The following is a 20,572-nucleotide window of genomic DNA, read 5'->3' on the forward strand; positions in this document are numbered from 1 at the left end:
CCTCAATATTCCCTGCCTGCCTGGCCTTCTCATGTTGTCTGCTGTGTGGATGTAATGGATTTTGCTCCTTCAGTGTGATCCTCCAAAGGGCTGTCATTATTTTTGGCATCTACTTGATTAGTTTACCACTATGAGGCTGAAAATTAATTAAAGTAATTAAACGGGATACTAATGGCGAGGTGACTGAGTACCAGTGTTGGCTCAGCTTTTCACCTTTTCGAGAACACAAAAGGGTGACGGAGAAGAGGAGAAGCAGAGGAGCTGGAGAGACGGAGGCTTGTTTATCAACCACACAATTCTGTTCTCAGTCAAGCCCCGCCTGTATGCTAATAATGCGATTTAAATATTCCTAATTGTGCAGTCTTGACCAATTATTACATGGCGTGACAGCTTTGTTTCAGGTTTTGACGAACATCAATGTTTAATGTGCAACTTTTTATTGTTTTATGTGGACATTTAAAGTGATAGTTCACCTAAAAATTAAATTGTCACAAACCTTTATGAGTTTCGCTCATTTATTTATTATTATAATATAATTATAATCCACACTGGAGGTCCATCTTGTGTGTACCTTTGTGTTTTGAGGGAGCCTATATTAAATAATGAGCATAACAAAAACTACCTGCTGACGCACACAGTTAATGTTGATTACCAAAATAAAGTTAATTCAAGAGTTCACACTTAGCTGATGATTGGTAATGAGCTAGTTTAGCATGCTGTCCCGGGACTGAGCCCTGAGCTCATGAGATCCTTGAGCCCGGGGCTCCCTCCCGTTTGCAGGGCGAGAGGGGAGTTTTAGCTTAGGTAGATCTCGTTTAAAATATCTTCTCTTGTGTTCAACAGTAGAAAGAAACTCAAACCAGTTTGGAACAATTGAAGAACGAGTAAGTGATAATAGTGAACTACAGTTGAAACCAGAAGTTTACATACACTGTATAAAAAGACACATAACCATTAAAAAAATTCAGATGTTAATGTGACCTAACGTGACTTTCTGTTTTAGTTTTAGTTAAGTTAGGATTATCACATTTGATTCTGTTATGCATAATAGCAGAATAATGAGAGAGATATTTTTTGAGAAACTGTTATAACTTTTCTTGAAAGTCAAGTTTACATACGACAAGATTATTATGCCTCTGAAAAAGCTCAGATGATGAGGTCAAGCTTTTGGAAGTTTTTGATTGGCTAATTGGGAAAACCTCAAACACACTGCTTCCTTGTGTGACAACATGGGAAAATCAACAAGCCAAAATCAACAACAACAAAAAGCCAGGTTACAATTTGATAAATTGCGCTGGGAAAAAATAAGTTTTGGAGATTGAACTGTTTGGCCATAATGACAAGTGTTACATTTGGAGGACAAAGGGGAAAGCTTACAAGCCTAGGAACACCATTCCAACTATGAATTATGGAGGTGGCAGCATCTTGTTGTGGGGCTGTTTTGCTGCAGGAGGGACTGGTCCACTTCACAGCACAGATGGCATCATGAAGAAAAAACTTTATGTAAAAATACTGAAGCAACATCTCAAGACATGAGCCATGAAATAAAACTGGGCCACAAATGGGTCTTCCAAACAGACCATGACCCTAGGCATACTGCCAAATTAGTTAAAATGTGCTTTATGGACAACAGAGTGAATGTTTTGGAGTGGCCATCACAAAGCCCTGACCTCAAACCTATAGAAAATTTGTGGGCAGGGTTAAAAAAAGCTTGTGTGAGCAAGACAGCCTACAAATCTGACTGTTACACCAATTCTGTTAGGAGGAATGGGGCAAGAATGGGGCAAAATTCCTTCAAACTATTGTGAGAAACTTGTGGAAGGATACCCAAATACCAGGGAAATGTATGTAAACTTTTGACTGTCTAGAAATTAATTAAAAAATAAATAAATAAATAAATAAAAATCTCTCATTATCCTGGCATTTAGCAAACTTTTACTTTGATTTACCATCAGACATTTTAAAAACAAAATGTTTATGTTCCTTTTTTTAGTGTGAGTGTAGAGTGTATGTAAACTTCTGGTTTCAACTGTATACCTTCAGTAAAGTAAATGGGGTCACTTTTACCGTTTAGACCGAGTTATGTTGAGCAAAATATTCTTAAGTTAATGATGTAATAACGAACAGATGATCAGATGTTGTTTCTCACTTTTAACACTTATAAGATGACCTTTGAACCTGTAAACGTTTCCATGGTTGTGTTTTCCTGCAAATGCAGCTGTCTGATATCCCTGATGTTTATGAGCTTGGCAACTCTGCAGGCTCCTGATTTTACCACTCTACCCTCCTCTTGAATAATTACACAAAGAGTGTATGTGAGATGTGTTTGGGCGGTGTGTGTGTGTGTGTGTGTGTGTGTTTGTGAGATAGTGGGGCTGGTTTCCATAGCAATGCGACCCAAAGTGCTCACAGTAACCTAATTGGTATGCTTCTCCTGACCGCCCTTATTGTAGCCACGCTAATCATAGTCCTTTTGTAGTAATAAAGGACGGTACTAAAGAAATCTCCAGCCTTGCTAGGGTTTCCCCCTCCTGCCTTTCTTCGAGCCCCTTCAGCAGCCACCGCGCACCCAGAATCTACCGTGCTGATTGGCAGCTGGGCTCTGAATGCAGAGGAAAAGGTTTAAGAGTCCTTCCGTATGTTAGAAAGCGTTTGGGATCATGCCACCTGCTTCACATCCTGCTTTGAATGAAGAAATCTTACCTCATTCAGAGGAACAACTAGACTGCCTGGGCCCATAAAAAAACAGAAAGATGCTAAACAAAGGCAGTGTCTTACAGTGCTTTCACACTAGAGCTTTTGGTGCCATTCATTTTTGGTTTGATGGCTGAAAACGGTTGATTAAACCCAGGTACAGTGTAAGCTTTGCTGGCAGTTACCCTAGTTCATGATGTAAACTTCAGGAGATGTTATTAAAGCTATCCATTCCAGATCTATTCTAAGTAAAGGACGGGTACACACCAAGCTGACGGTCGACCCTTTGTACAGTGTTGGGCCATCAGTGAGTGTCTGTCAGGCTAGTCTGTTTGGTGTGTTCCACATGTTTGTTCTCGTCTTGGTTATGTCGGAGGGAGATTGCTTGATTCTGCGTGTAGAATCTGCAGGCTTGTCCATTTGTACATGAACAGAGTTGGGTGTAACGTGTTCCACAGTAACAAGTAGCTATATTCTAATCAGTGGTGGAAAGATACTGAAAAATCGTACTAAGTACTATTACTTGCCAAAAAATGTAGTGCAAGTAGAGTAAAAGTATCTGTTGCAAACATTACTTAAAGTATGAGTAAAAAGACCTTTCTAAAGTACTCAAGAGTAGTGAGTACAAGTAAGTATTACACTAAAAAGCTGATGCATTTACGTCTTATTTGTGGATGTGTGTGAACGTAACATTCTGTAGTGCATTTAGTTATTGCCCACGAGGCACACAACATCATAAGACATTAACATTAGGTTAAATTTAGGTTGTGATGTCAGCTGACCAAAATTCAATGTGTAGCCAGTGTCTAATGGCAACGTTATTTTGATATATTCCAATAACGATTGATGTCCAAAAACAATGTCAAATGACGTTGATGTTTGGTTTATTTTAGGTTGTATTAAAAAGTGACTAAAGTCGAACGTTAAGCCAACATCTTAAACAAACATCATATTGACGTAAAATACTGACATTTTTTCATCAGGTATGGCAACCAAAATTCAACATCTGATAGACGTCATAGTGGTAACATCCACACAATGTCAAGCTGTAACATCATTAGAAGTTGGACACTGACATCGGCCTGACATCGAGTTCTGACGTAAACACGATTTTTATTTCCAAACTAAATGCAACGTCTCCACGACGTGTTGACATCTTGTGCTTGCTTGAAGTTTATAGCCATTTCGGTCATCATACAGTAAACATCCGTCATCTTCTCATCAGTAACATGCATTTAAACAGTCTCTGGGTCATTGTGTGTAAAGATTTTAGACAACTACTTGGACACTTTAATTGCTTAATAAGTTTGCTGCAATTATAAATCACCCATTTCTTGAGGTAGTTCAATATAATGCAATCTACCTTCTATGTGTGATTTGATTGGACAGGAATCACAGGACTGAAGAAAAAATAAAGTATTGACTGCAGGTTGAAGGAAAATAGTGAAGTAAAAGTACCAATTCTGCACTAAAACTGTACCCAAGGGAAAATAAAAATGTTTTCAAAATGTTTTAAATATTTTCAGATTTATCCAAATTAGTGTAAATGTAGCTTTATTATGCACTTTATATGTTTATGGTTTTGATTCTACTTAAATTTTATGTTGCTGTTTGTGTAAATTTAATGTGATATATATATATATATATATATATATATATATATATATATATATATATATATATATATATATATATATATATATATATACAGTTGAAGTCAGAATTATAAGCCCCTCTGAATTATAAGCCTATTAATTATTAAATATTATTAATAACTGATTTATTTTATCTTTGCCATGATGACAGTAAATCATATTTTACTTAATATTTTTAAGACACTCCTATACAGCTTAAAGTGAAATTTAAAGGCTTAACTAGGTTAATTAGGTTAACTAATGAGGTTAGGGTAATTAGACAAGTTATTGTATAACAATGGTTTGTTCTGTAGACTATTGAAAAAAATAGTTTAAAGGGGCTAATAATTTTGTCCTTAAGAGTTTAAAAAAATTTAAAAACAGCTTTTAAAAAATATTATAAAAATATTTTAAAAAATATTAATAATATATATATATATATATATATATATATATATATATATATATATACACATACATATAAAGGGTTGATAGACGATAGGCGTTGTCGCAGCAGCAACCTGCTGGCTAAAAATACACACTTAGGCCCCATTTATTCTAATATGTCTTAGTTTTAAAATGGCATTTTGGAACAAAAATGATCCACGTCCCCACTGGTGTTTCAACCTGTTTTTCTGTCTTTTGAATCCATAAGGTAACGTGTCAGCGTCAGTACACTGCTTCAATCTTTTGCTTTCACGCTTGTACCTTTTTACCAACCAAGTTTGTGGACGCCATCTTACTGACACAGATCACTGCTTATTCATGCCAGAGTCCTGCAGAAAAAGTGATTGACAGGTGGTAATTTTTGTGTAATTCATCTTTGTCAGGTAGTTGAAACGACAGGCTACAAATAAATAATTTGTTACGAATTAATTAATTATTCATAAATCATTCAGGGTGAGGCAGTGGCACAGTAGGTAGTGCTGTCGCCTCACAGCAAGAAGGTCCGGGTTTAAACCTCGGCTCTGTTGCCGTTTCTGTGTTTGCATGTTCTCCCTGTGTTCGCGTGGGTTTCCTCCGGGTTCTCCGGTTTCCCCCACACTCCAAAGACATGCGGTACAGGTGAATTGGGTAAGCTAAATTGTCCATAGTGTATGAGTGTATGAGTTTGTGTGGATGTTTCCCAAAGATGGGTTGCGGCTGGAAGGGCATCCGCTGCGTAAAAACTTGCTGGATAAGTTGCCGGTTCATTCCGCTGTGGCGACTCCGGATTAATAAAGGGACTAAGCCGACAAGAAAATACATGAATGAATGAATAAATCATTCACCGTTGCCTATGACGACCGCGATGTTTCACATTAGACATCAGACGATGTTAAATTGGTTGAACTCGCCCAACCCTAATATATATATATATATATATATATATATATATATATATATATATATATATATATATATATATATATATATATATATTATTTTATTATTTTATTTTGCAAAACACTTGCTGCTCATTGTCAAGCTATCATATGAATGAAATTGGTTCCTGTGATAAATTATTTGACACAATTTGCTCAGAAACCCAGAGAGAAATTTTATATAAAATTAATCAAAATGCACTCGCCAATCCTTGAATCCATTTACAGTGCTGGTGCCATTACATGGCACATATATAATGAAAGAAATGAATGGTTTCTACTTTCAATTACACATAAATGAACTGGCCAAACTATCCCCAGGCATATATATTTGCCATTTTCCATTCAGCACATGTTCATATCTCTTTGCTGTACACGAGCGAGCAGCTGTTTCTGTGTGGTTAACAGGTAGAGCCTCCTCCTGTGCTTGCATTTCACGCTAGTCTTTTTAATGAGTTTCTTCCATCCGTCAGAGCTTGTAAGGACTAATTTACAAATGCTTCAAATAATTTCTAATTAGCACAAGTGTAATAATAATTGTCTCGCTAATCTGGCGGAATAATTAGCGGTATGGCGAGTCCTCCGCGCTTGAATGATCTCTGCAGGGCGTCCAGTGTTGACTGTCCACTCAAGGGGGTTCATGCCGAGAGGACGGGGCACACAGAGATGTCTTTGTTAGATGCTGGTTTGTGGGTGGCCTGTCTTTAGCCTGGGAATTTGGGTTAGTGTTAGTAATTGAGCAGCTAACTAGGCAGTGAATGGATGTAGTGTGCAGAGAACTGGAGCTTGGAGAGCTGGAGTTAAAGCAGATGAAGCTGAACGCAGCTGATGAGGTTTAAATGTGTAAGCTGTGAAAGGGTAAAATGCTAACCTGGTTTCAGTGGTGGACAGTACAAGCGTATTTTAGTTTAGCACACTGTATTTTTAGTAAATTTGGTTAAGTGTCTGGTGCTTGAAGGTAACTTTTCCTTTACCACATATAGAAACAAAATATTATGCGTTTTACAATCAAATCAAATCAGCTCACAAATTACACTGAACATTTAATTTGTGAATCGCACAGATTGATCATATCTATCAACAGCTCACTGATTTGAATGAACAGTTCATAAAGAGTCTACAGTTAATGACTCACTGATTCAGATTATTCAGCCAGAGCGAGTTTACAGTTAATGACTCACCAATTCAAACTATTCAGCCAGAGTCAGTCTACAATTAATAACTCATTGATTCAAACGATCGGTTCAGAGTGAGCCTATGTTTAATGACTCCCTTATTGAAATTATTCAGTCAAAACAAGCCTACAGTTAAATACTCACTAATTCAAATGACCTATTCAGATTAAGTTTACAGTTAATGACTCACCGATTCATTCAAAAGGACACTAATAAAGTGACTCACTGTTTTAAATGATCCATTCAGAGGGGATCTACAGTTAATGACTCACTGATTCAAATTGTTTAGTCAGAGTGAGTTTACAGTTAATGACTCACTGATTCAAATTTTTAGGTCAAAGCGACTCTACAATTAATAACTAACTGATTCAAATGATCGGTTCAGAGTGAGCCTTTGGTTAATGACTCCCTTATTAAAAACATTAAGTCAAAACAAAACTACAGTTAAAAACTCACTGATTCAAATGACCTATTTAGATTAAGTTTACAGTAAATGACTCACCGATTGAGTCAAAACGATACTAAAAAAGTAACTTACTGATTCAAATGATCCATTCAGAGTAGGTCCACAGTCATGGCTCACTTATTCAAATGTTTCATTCAGAGTGAGTCTACAATTATTGACTCACTGATTCAAATCATTTAGTCAAAGCAAGTCTACAGTTAATGACTCACTGAATCAAATTATTCAGCCAGATCGAGTCTACAATTAATAACTCACTGATTCAAATGTTCGGTTCAGAGTGAGCCTATGGTTAATGACTCCCTTATTGAAATCATTCAGTCAAAACAAAACTAAAGTTAAGAACTCACTGATTCAAACAGCCTATTCAGATTAAGTTTACAGTTAATGACTCACCAATTCAGTCAAAATGACACTAAAAAAAGTGACTCACTGATTCAAATGATCCATTCATAGTGGGTCTACAGTCACGGCTCACTTATTTAAATGTTCTGTTCAGAGTGAGTCTACAGTTAATGACTCACTGATTCAAATCATTCAGTCAAAGCGAGTCTACAGTTAAATTATTCAGCCAAAGCTAGTCTACCGTTAATAGCCTCTTTCACACAGTGATACCGGTAAATATCCGGAAAATTTTCAAAACAACTTTACCAGTAAGTTTTAAAAAGCGCTGTTCACACAGGCAAGGACGTTGCGATTTTTTTTCCGCCAAAGACTATTTACACATCTATTCCAAAATACTGGTAAATTCTGACATCATTAACCAGAAATTACCTCTAAACGACTGCACTTGTATTTGTAAAAATTGGACTACATTAAAATCTCTGTGGATAGAGAAGTATTGTAAACAACTTTGATGAAAACATATGGATATGCACACGCATCAGAGCTTGAAGGTAAACAAAAAACGTTTTTCATAAGCAGTTTATCGAATTTTTTATTACCCAGTTGGCATTAAGAAGGAACATAGAAACGTTATCTGACTAACATCTAGCGGCTAAATGTGTCTGGAAAAATATTCACTGGTTTTTATTCTCATAAACCGTGTGGACGTAACGGATCATAAATGCGTCTGAGTGTTCTAATTGGCTATAGTAGACATCTTACATCAGCGCGTTCTAGACGTGAACGCAATCTTTCCGGTAATCTTCCTTCTGCGTTCACACAGCGCAGCAATCCGGCAAATTAACGGTAATGTTACTACTTCTCTTTCCGGAAAATAGCCGGAACGAATTTACCGATATTTTCAAAAAGGTTATTTTGTATGTGATTAATAGCGATCAATAGCTTAACTTTATAGTTTTTAGCTTTAGTTAAACTATAATTATAATTGTTATAATTACAATAAATAAATTATAATTGATCAATTAATCATTTTTTACTAGTAATTAAGTACTTATTTTTTTGCAAAATGAATAAATCTGAAAAAAAAAAAATTCTTTAAATACTTTTTTAATATGTTAAAATCGAGTTCGTTTATCCTGTGTGTACAAGTATTACTGGAGTAATGTGTTAAAATAGGGCTTTTAGTACTTTTACCCAAGTGCTTGATTTGGCACGTCATCCCCCACTTCCTGGTCTGTTCGTAAGGGGTTTTGGATGCATTTTTATTCTGAAGATGCTAGAAGAGTAAACTGCTGACTGTTAAGTTCACTTATGTCAGGTCATAGCAACGCTGTATTCATCTCTTGGAGACTTTGAGTGCTGACCTATTGCTCCCATAACTCGCTACAGAAATTCCCTCCAGACGAGTTCGAACAACTCCAGTGCCCTCTAATTACACTCTAATGTGCTAAATTGGTGGAAAATTAGCTGCTAATAATCCCCTAATTCGTGTCCTACTAATGGCCTGTTATCCTAAATTGTTATGTTAATTGAGACTCCATCATAGGAACGGATGATCACTCTGTCATGGGTTAATGCAGGTCTCTCTCACTCTTTTTTCCTCCCCTTACAGTTAATTCTGTTAATAAAGTATAGCGTCTCGATTGTCTCCAGCTGTTACACCTATTCTCTCTAATAAAGTACACTTTTACGTAACCTGTCAATGGCTGGAAAGTACATAAAACCTTTTTTAAAATGTATCTCAATTTGTTAAGCCACTTTAGGTATCAATGCACACTCATATTCTAATTGTTCTACATTAAATTTGTTCTGCATATTAAAAAGCTGATTTCTGTGCACAACTCAGCCCTTTTGAAGTTTGGTACAGTGTTCAGTAGTCTACTTTTCCAAGGTTGCCATATTGAGGCTTTTAGCTGGTGGATTGTGGCCTAAAAATGAAGCATGGGTTTGCTAAATGCAAAAGAGCTATAATTGTGCAATATTATTAAAGATTCATTACATTATCTTAAAAATGACATATCTTTTGTATATAAAGTTGGTTACAGGATGTTGGTTTTATCAGTAATACAGTTAATTTATTTTTTATTTTTAATGCACACACTTGCCATTTCAATTCTTGAAAGTGGTTTAAAAGTCAGGAATTGGATTAACAATCAGCAATTAGGTTTATTACAGGGTTTATTCATCTTCATTAACCTTTATTAATATAATTATAACTGTTTGTTGATGGTTCATTTTAGCTCAAGCTTCATTATTATAAAATATTACCAGATGTATCTATGATTTTAATGATCAATAAATTAATGTTGAATTTTTATTCTTAGGTGAGATGAATAATTAAAAAAGGGATCAGTGAGTTGTTTACCGGACCATCACCCTGAACCAATTGTTTCAATCAGTAAGTTGTTTACCATAGACTCACCCTGAAAGAATCATTTGAATCATTGAGTTGTTTACTGGATACTAAACCTGAAAGGATCATTTGAATCAGTGAGTTGTTGTCTGGAGACACACTCTGAACCAATCTTTTGAATCACTGAGTTGTTTACCAGAGACTCACCCTGAACCAATCATTTGAATCACTGAGTTGTTTACCAGAGACTTACCCTGAATAAATCATTTGAATCACTGAGTTGTTTACCTGAGACTCAATTTGAGCTAAAAATTTGAATCAGTTAGTTGTTTGCTGGAGACTCATTCTGAATGGATCATTTGATTCAGTGAGTTGTTTACTGGAGATTCACCCTGAATGGATTATTTGAATCAGTGAGTTGTCTACCAGAGACCCACCCTAACCAGATCGTTTGAATCAGTGAGTTGTATACTGAAGACTCACTCTGAACGGATAATTTAAATCAGTGATCAGTTTACAGGAGACTCACTCTGAATGACTCATTGGATGCAGTGAGTTGTTTACAGGAGACTCATCATGAACTGATCGTTTGAATCAGTGAGTTATTTACTGGAGACTTACTCTGAATGGGTCATTTGGTGCCATAAGTCAGTGGTTCAAACAATCTGTTCAGGGTGAGTCTCCTATAACTGAGTTGTTTATCGGAGACTCACCCTGAATGGATCGTTTGAATCAGTGAGTTGTTTACTGTGCACCTGCTTACTGTGTAGTTATTAATAGTGGAACAATATTCTCATGTGTTACAGATTGACAGAAATGAATCAGTAATATAAAATTTGGCACCTTTGGGTGTCTTTTCAACGTTTGGTAAATTAGATGTTTGTTTTTAAAAAAAATGTAATTTAATGTAAACTTTAAGCACATTTGTTTAACTCCTTCATGATAAACAGTTGATGCTCAATGTCAAATCTGTGTCTGTGAGTAAAACTCTGTGAGGTTTTTCTGTGAGGTGTCCGTCCTGCCACTGGCTGTCTGTAAAATATGCTAAGGTATATAAAGAAGCGGTGGGTCTCCTGGCCTTTTGCTGACATTTACAGCTACTGGGCAAGGACATGGCCTTTTCTTTCTCTTCCCCTTTTTCTCAGCTAATCAGGTGGCTTGAATAGGAGCCAGATAAGGCTATTGTTTGGCCTGACAATGTCCTGATGGTTTGGCCCTGTGGAGATCGCAGGCAAGGCTTCTCCTTTTAAAGAAGCTGGCCCACCAGAGAGAACTCATTAATGTGCTGCATCTGGGTTAATTAGGTGGCAGAAATGCGTTTTGAGTGCAAAGATGGAAAGAGAAATAATGTAAAAGTCTCTAATGGAAACCTAGACGTGGTTTCACAGTTTTAATTTTACTTCTGTTATATGTGCGATTTCTGCTTAAAGGAACTTGTGATGTTTCTGTGTAGTAGCTATAAGCATTTATTGGCAATAAAAAGTGACTTAATGTACAGTTCACTGATCTTGTATGTTTGTGACATAGTATAATGTATATTTTGCATTTACGCACAGAGAAAGGTACGATGGCCGAGAGAGCTTAACATGCTGCAATTTAAGAAAACACACGCAATTACAAAAACGGCAGCAATTGAGAAAAGATCTTCATTTAGCATACTTGCTGCAAATCCTCACAATGCATACACATTAAAAAACGTAAAGCATTTTTACATGACGCAAACAAATTAATAAAACGCGCTGCATTTTGTCACAACAATTGCAAAAACAATGGAACACAATGGAAATGTTTCAAGGGGACCCAAAAATGTAACGGACGCTGTTATGCTGTGAATTTTTAGGTGATCTTTGGAAGGTGAGTTTTTTTGTTTGTTTATTTTAACACCCTGATTCTCTTTTGTATTTTATTTGCCTAAGTGACCATAACATTTTACGTAATTTGTTTGCGTTGTGGGATAATGCAGCATGTTTACGTAAATTGTTTGCGTTGTGAGAAAATGAAGCGCGTTTTATTAATTTGTTTGCGTTGTTAGAAAATGCATCATGTTTACTTAATTTGTTTGCGTTGTGGGATAATGCAGCATGTTTACGTAAATTGTTTAAGCTGTGTGAAAATGCAGCATGTTTACTTAATTTGTTTGCGTTGTAAGAAAATGCAGCATGTTTACTTAATTTGTTTTTGTTGTGAGAAAATGAAGCATGTTTACTTAATTTGTTTGCGTTGTGAGAAAATGCAGCATGTTTATGTAAATTTTTTTTTGTGAGAAAATGAAGCGCATTTTAATTTTTTTGTATTGTGGGAAATTGCAGGATGTTTTAAAATTGTTTGCGTTGTGAGAAAATGAAGCGCGTTTTATTATTTTGTTTTCGTCGTGAGAAAATACAGCATGTTTACATAAATTGTTTGCGTTTTGAGAAAATGCAGCATGTTTACTTAATTTGTTTGCGTTGTGAGAAAATACAGCATGTTTACGTAAATTGTTTGTGTTGTGAGAAAATGAAGCGCGTTTTAATTTGTTTGCATTGTGGGAAAATGCAGGATGTTTCTGTAAATTGTTTAAGCTGTGAGAAAATGCAGCATGTTTACTTAATTTGTTTGCGTTGTAAGAAAATGAAGCGGTTTTTATTAATTTGTTTGCATTGTGGGAAAATGCAGCATGTTTACGTAAATTGTTTGCGTTGTGAGAAAATGAAGCGCGTTTTATTAATTTGTTTGCATTGTGGGAAAATGCAGTGCGTTTTTTATAAATGTCTTTGTGTTGTAAAGATTTGCAGCACGTATGCTGTCATAAGGATTAAGATCTTTTCTTAATTTACTGGCATTTTTTTATTTGCATGTGTTGTTGTAAATTGTAGCACGTTAAGCTCTCTGGGCCACCACAGAAAGGGGCTACTCAGTAAAATTTAAACAGTAAAGCAGTAATTTTTGAAAAATGTCATTAGCAAGCAAATGACACCGTTAAGCTATATAGATTTAAAATTATGACAATTTTAATTATAAAAATGTTTACATTTTTACACACACACACACACACACACACACACACACACACACACACACACACACACACACACACACACACACACACAGTCACACACTCTCACTCACATATATATATATACAGTTGAAGTCAGAATTATTAGCCCCCCTGTTTATTTTTTCCCCAATTTGTGTTTAACAGAGAGCAGATTTTTTCAACACATTTCTAAACATAATAGTTTTAATAACTCATTTCTAATAACTGATTTATTTCATCTTTGTCATGATGACAGTAAATAATATTTTACTAGATATTTTTCAAGACACTTCTATACAGCTTAAAGTGACATTTAAAAGCTTAACTAGGTATAAAGATAACTTGATTGTTTGTTCTGTAGAAAATTGAGAAAAAAAATCAAGCTTAAAGAGGCTAATAATTTTGACCCTGAAATGGTTTTTAAAAAATTAAAAACTGCTTTTATTGTAGCCGAAATGTAACAAATAAGACTTTCTCCAGAAGAAAAAATATTTGCTACTTGTACATGTGTAATGACAATAAAGTTGAATTTAATCATCAGACATACTGTGAAAATTTCCTTGCTCTGTTAAACATCACTTTGCTTAAATTACAGGCGCATGTAAAATTAAAAATTTCAATTCTAATCTAAAAATACTGCACAATTGCAATGATTTATTTACAGTGCGCTTGTAAATTTAGTCTTGCTGGCGACCAAAATTGCCAGTAAGTTACACTACATTATTTACAGTGCATATTTTACTAACACTAAAGCTGTGCTCACACTGCACTTTTCTCCCCATAGGCTTCAATTCATATGCACATGAATGCGGCAGACCGGAAACGCAAGCTCATACAACAAGTTTCGCCGTTTGCTGCCTTGGAAAGTTCAAGCTTGGTACACTCGGACCTGCGAAATCGCATTGTTTGACTGCGTAAGCTCAAAACATGCCCTCTATGAACAGAAATTCAAACTATGGACCAACCGCTTGCTTTTCTTAATGTGTAATCATCTTGTTTAATCCCCCCCTTTTTGCAGCACCATACAACAGAATTTCACATGCACAAACTCTAGTGTGACCGTGGCATAACACCAAAAAATATTGTAAGTTGCTCTTTATTAGTTAATGTAAACTTTAACTAGTCGGAAGTTGTAAAAATGTGCTTGTTTATTTGTCGGAGATCGCTACCTTTTTCAAGCATCAAAACAATAAACGTGTAAAAAACTTGCAATTTAATTTGGTTCAGAATGGGTCCCATTCAGTTCATTATTAGTTTTCAGAGCACGAAATAACTACGTTCTCTACAATGCCAAATCAGAAAAAGCTGTGACAGTATGGAAAACACAAATGAGAAAAGAAAGTGTGATTTTCAAATTTACATTGATTTGTATTTCATTGCAGACAATACAAGAAACATTATTTAAAGTGTTCCTCATGATTTTTATTGTTGTTGATGTTGTTTTTTAAAAAACACGTATTCTAGTTTTGGTTATTGCAACACATTTAAAAAAAGTTGGAGCAGTAAAGCATTTAATATTTTTAACATTTTGTGTGTTGCCATTCCTTTTCACAACACTTAAAAGACGTTTAATTTGTTTAATTGTAATTTTGTCCTATTCATTCATGGGCAACAATACAGGGTCTTTGTTGTCACATTTTGTGCTTCAAAATGCACCAAACATTCTCTATTGGAGACAGGTCGGGACTGCAGACAGGCCAGTCAAGTATTTGTATTTTCTTCCTTCACAGCCAGGACTTTGTAATGTGTGCAGAATGTGGTTTTAGATTGTCTTCTAATTTGAGGTTGTACATTTTACCATGATTTACTCATGTCACTTACTAAAATGTCAATCAGTGAAATAAGTAGATGCGTAAGTTTATTAGAGCATAAGAAATTGAAAATTAGACAAAATATAGCACCTAAGATATAAACATCTGGTGCCCTTACCAAAAGCTAATCTAAAGTGAATGTGACGTTCATATTTTATGCAGTCCAACAGACTAAAAAATGGCCTGTGAATGAAAGAGCTCCTGACAGGATGACGAAGAGAAAGTAGACTTGACCCATAATCTGACACGTAGATAATTACTTAAATTTCAGCTGTCTTGAAGGCAGCATTTATATTTATTGTGAGATGGAGGAAGGGTTACATGACAGGAAATGACTGGAGGACCGCAGTGTTATCATTATGAGCTCTCTCTTCCTCTGATCACAATCTGCTTTTCCAAGATGCGGCATCTGTAAATGTTGTGTTTGTCTTATAGGACGGAGGAGGGAAATGGGAAGATTCGCTTAAGCCTTTGAAAGCATGAGTAAAGGAATCCTAAATAAAACACAAACGCATGTGTGCTGTAGTTTGGGTTGAGATTAGCATTTTTGGCTGTTCAAGTGCTGTGGGTTGTTTCCTAAACCTAAAGCTTAAAAGTACTGTTTATATGTGATAAGACGATGATGATTTTGTACCCTTTCAATGGGTACATAAAGGGTCAATTTTGGCCAAGTAAATACATTTTTTCTTTTTCAAATTTTTGCTAAATTAATTTTTATCTGGGAAGGAATTTTTCACAGTATTTCCTATAATGTTTTTTTCTTCTAGAGAAAGTCTTGTTTGTTTTATTTCAGCTAGACCAAAACAGTTTTAATAATAATAATAAAAAAAATATTTTAAGGTCAATATTATTAACCCCTTTAAGGAATATTTATTTTCATTTGATATACAATGACTTACCTAATTAGCATAACTTGCCTAATAAACCTAGTTAAGCCTTTAAATGTCACTTTTACTTGTATCCTAAAACGTATCTAGTACAATATTATGTGCTTTCATCATGGCAAAGATAAAAGATAAGTTATTCATTAGTTATTAGTTATTAGAAATTAGTTATCACTATTATGTTTAGAAATGTGTTGAAAAAATCTTCTATCCATTAAACAAAAACCGGGGATTATCAGGGGGCTAATAATTCAGGAGGGCTAATAATTCTGACTTCATCTGTATATTAATAAAATTTCTGTACTAGTTTGTACCCTTAAGGTATCAATACGAACACTTTAGTTTCAAATATTTACCATTTAATAGTGTTGTCTTGGTCTTGGAGGGCTGGTGTCCTTGCAGAATTTAGCTCCAACTTGCCTCAACATACCTGCCTGGAAATTTCAATTATACCTATAAAGACCTTGGCTGCTTCTGAAATCACATACTTCTCTACTATTGACCTTATTGTACAATGCGGAATCACTCATTTTTGCGATTGGTTCAGAACTTCCGATTCAGTCGCCTATGGGAGAAATGACTAGGAATAATAAACGGCAGAAAACGATCAAACTACTTGCTCTACAAACAAGTGTGTTTATGAATATACAGACAAAGCAGAATAATATAATAAGAAAATATCAGTTTGCAACATCAAGCAGCATATTGAGCTGCTAAAATGAATGGAAGTGAATGAGATTGAAAGTGTTGAGGACAAAAAGATTTACAATAAATGGTAAATCTCACGCGTACGCAAAGAATTAGGTCAATATAGTACGTTTAAAAAACAGTATGCAAGCTGAATAGTATGTCAGAATTCATAGCATTCAAAAAACAGTACGTTTGAAGATCCCGGATGACCTACTACTTCCGACGAGATTCTGAAGCGCACATCCGATGGACGCTATGCTATCCCATGACGCACCACGAGAGAATTGAATGGAAGTGAAGCGATGCAACTGATGTGCGTAGGTCATGTGATCATGACAGATGGCGGATGAAGTAATTCATACTGCTCACATTCATAATATATAGAATGTACTTTTCTAACAGTTGTGTAGTAAATTCAAATTCAAATGTAGTACATGAGTAGTGGGCGATTAAGATCGCAGCTTATGATTCGCTTTAATGGGTGTGTTTGATAGTTGTTTTTAAGCTCTGCAGCGGCCCATGATTGGCCCTGACCGTTTTTTTTTTCTTTGAAGAAATGAAAATGTCTTATGAATATCCCATATAAAAACAACTTATTATATTTTAAAATTCCAAATGCCTTTATTAGTTGTATTAAAGAAAAATGACATTTGCATATTTACAGTTTTTCCCAATTGTTTCACACATTTTCTGAAAGCATGTCTCATATTGTCAGAACTCTACACACAAATTAAAAAACACACACACATTGTGCAAAACCCTTCAATTCTCCTGCAAAATGAAACTTTACATTCAAAACAATGTGATTTCTTCTCAGAATGGCATTTTGTTTTCAAATGACACACACAAACCATCACATGAACAGACATTTATAAGAACCACTTGATCACTGATGTGCTTAATGTAAAACACTATGACCACTTCTTAATTTATCATAATGACTTACTGTAAGTCTTTTTTGTTTAGTGTTACACTTACTACAGACAGTGCATAGGCCTACATAAGTGCATTGTAAAATATTTCAGAATATTGTTTTAATACAAAACACACACATGCACCATATCAAATATATATTATTGTATTTTCCCACAACAACAGTGTACACAGTGTTCATGCCGACCAACACAAAGTTGCACATAACGTGGCCTACACACACCATCAACAGAAGGATTTACAGAATACAGTTACAGTAAAAACAAACAAAAAAAATGTGCGGATTTCAGTCATACACGTTCCATCATCAGGCAGAAATAAAAATCCTTACTATGAAAAGAAAATGAAGAAATATGAAGGGAGATAAAAAACTCAAAATGTGATTGGGCAGTGAACAAGTTATAAACCAGATGAGCTCTGATTTCTAAATTGCAATTCTGTGTGAGAGGTGTTTACCTATATGATGAGTTGGTATGCAATGTAGGACAACTGACTTTACAATTTTGAATGTCAGTATGTTCCTCGTGAAAACAAGAGTTATACTGAATGAAAATTGTGCCAAATGCAGGGAATTGTGTGTAGTGTTTGTAATGAAGTGTGTTTTAAACAACGCAATCTCATGGCAATTTGAAACTTTTTGATTTATTGGCTAATTCGTATGAATTTGTACTATCTAATTCGTACAATTTAGTAAGATTTGCTCACCACCCAATGACGGGTGGGGTTAGGGGTTAAAATCGTACATTTTTGGACGACTGAACTCACGAAATCATATGAATTAGCCACTAAACTGACAAAACGTACACTAATTACGTTTCTTCATAAGATCAGGCTGGTTTTAAACCTGCAATTTGAGTGTAAAGCAGAAATTGTGCTTGTAGTTTAGCAGAATTGGTTAAGGGGGTTGGTGCATCAGTTACATGCTGAAGTCATTGTGTCTGAAGTACAAGTAATCGTGTGTAAACAACTAAGAAAAACTGTAATGAAATCCGCATTACATCAGTTATTCAAACTTATGGTCCCACTTTATTTGAATGTACAATTGTTGCTATCAACAAACTATTTACTATTACATATTAGCTTATTATCCTCCTAATTTGCTTTTTAATAAAGGTTATTAAAGTAGTAGTTGGGTATTTGGTAGGATTCTGTAGAATGAACAGATGCAGAATATGTACTTTTTATAAGTGCAAATAAACAGTCAATTTCTTAACAATAGGCAGGTAATAAGCTATTAGTTAATAGTGAGAATTGCTACTTAAACTAAAGTGTTACTTAACTTATAAAGCATGTCTATTTATTAGAGATTCTTCAGTTTTGTTGGTTTATGACCATGTGAAGTGGGCTGGAAGCAGCAGCTCATTTGCATGTAAAGGCAAACACACGAAAATATCATGTTTTTGCTTACACATAAAAAGTATCAAGTTGGACATGCTGTAATATATGATCTGTGTGTAACTTTGAGCTGAAACTTCATTGACACATTCTTGGGTCACCAATTTGTATGTTATTGAAAGTGGCATCTTATAAACTCTTTTTTTTTCTTTGTGAAGAGCATCGATAATGTAAAAAAAACGCCTATGAAAATTGTACGTTTTTTTTTATTTTTATGGACTCTCAGCTGTACAAACAGTCCACAGCAGCATCCACAAAACACACAATCCTTGCATGCTTCTATCCACATGACGCATTGTTTTCACACAAAAAAAACGCCCAGTGTTTTGAGAAGAGAATCATGTCTTGTGTATTTTTCAGGAAGCCAACAGATTAGTATCACATGTCAAGTGTGGCGTGCTGATGTGTTGTTTAGGGGCTGACAGGTTAATTTGTTTTCTCATGCTCCTCTATTGTCTACGTTTGTCATTTAAAACTTCCCTCCCTCTTGCTGTAGGAGGAAGCCATAGCGTATCTGCTGTAGCCTCGAGCGCTCGACAGAAATCCTCGCTGTTATTGTTTACAAAGCAGCATTTCGTCAAAAGCAAGCAGGCTGGGAGATTCTTCAGCTCATGAAAGGAGCCGCGTGCTCATCATTGTTGCTGTATTTTGTAGGTGTACTCTGAGATTTTTAGTAGGCTGTTTTCACACAATATAGCACAAACACTTGTCTTTTAGAATGAATCCCTGTAAATGTTTTATTGTTTAGTTAAATAAACAATCCTTGAAGACATTTTAAAAGTACACCAGGATGCAGGGGTGTAGAATGTTTTTAGAAATGATATTAAAGTAAAAGTGCTGATACTGAATGTAAATTATACTTACTTAATTAACAATTTTGCTGTAGAATCTACAGTTACTTACTGGCAGCAGTTCACCAGTAACTTAGGCCGTACTCACACTAGGTACAGTTGCCTTGAACCAGGCCAAAGCACGGGGGATCCCTCCCGTCTCCCCCAACGGCCCGCGCTCACACCACAAACGGGCTTCGGCACGCTTACGTCACCGCTGCTGCGCTGTTCAGTGAGAAGCACTCTCTCACACAGCAGCACAGTGGAGATTTCTCTAGTTATATCGTTTCAGTCGTTTGATATGCCGTCAAATATTTCGCCAAACAGTCCTTAGGGATGCGGGAACACGCAGTCAGATATTTCGCCGAACAGATCCGCCACATTTGGCGCTTATAAAGCTCTCGGGCTGCAGAAATGAGGAGGTCTGCTGAAGGCTTGCAGCTGTCGTGCAGTGAGGGGTTTGCGTCTTTAATAAACTACGGAAGTTTGCGTTCACTGAACATTAAGAATTATTAATAAATCCATATGAAACACTCCCTTAAAAGTCACGTCTCGCTTTCAGTTTCGCAACTTTAAAATACAGTAACACTGCATAACTGTCCTACAGTAAAATACAGCTAATATTACAGTTAAATGCTGTGAAAAATTTGTTAATAGTATATGCATTTACAGTATTGTGTATCTTTACTGTAAAATCTACAGTATTTTTCACAGTGCAACTTTAAAATACAGTAATATATTGCCTAAATGTCCTACAGTACAATACAGTTCAAATTACAGTTAAATGCTGTTTAAAATTTATTAACAGTAGTTACAGTATTGTATATCTTTACTGTAAAATATACAGTACTTCTTGCAATGCAACTTTAAAATACAGTAATATACTTAATAACGGTCCTACAGTAAAATGCAGTTTGTTAAATGCTGTGAAAATGCAGTATTGTATAATTTTACAGTAAAATATACAATAGTTTTGATAATGCAA

At 35.4% G+C, this 20,572-nt stretch overlaps 1 protein-coding gene across 19 annotated transcripts in view; it reads left to right on the forward strand.

The window, feature by feature from the left end:
• The window catches only part of LOC147837491 (uncharacterized), a 238,757-nt gene that overhangs the window by 79,054 nt on the left and 139,131 nt on the right, over positions 1–20,572 (forward strand). The window contains exons 2-3 of one of the 19 annotated variants that reach the window (XR_015476964.1): positions 13,829–13,958; positions 14,063–14,128. The exons of 17 other annotated variants lie outside the window; for them this stretch is intronic. The gene's annotated coding sequence lies outside the window, so the exon portion shown is untranslated. Of the gene's footprint in view, positions 1–13,828; positions 13,959–14,062; positions 14,129–20,572 lie in introns of those variants that run through there. One more of the 19 variants, XM_087237717.1, reaches the window with a different exon arrangement.

Source organism: Danio rerio, chromosome 1, assembly GCF_052040795.2.
Source record: "Danio rerio strain M-AB ecotype USA chromosome 1, GRCz13ab, whole genome shotgun sequence".
NCBI lineage: Eukaryota > Metazoa > Chordata > Actinopteri > Cypriniformes > Danionidae > Danio > Danio rerio.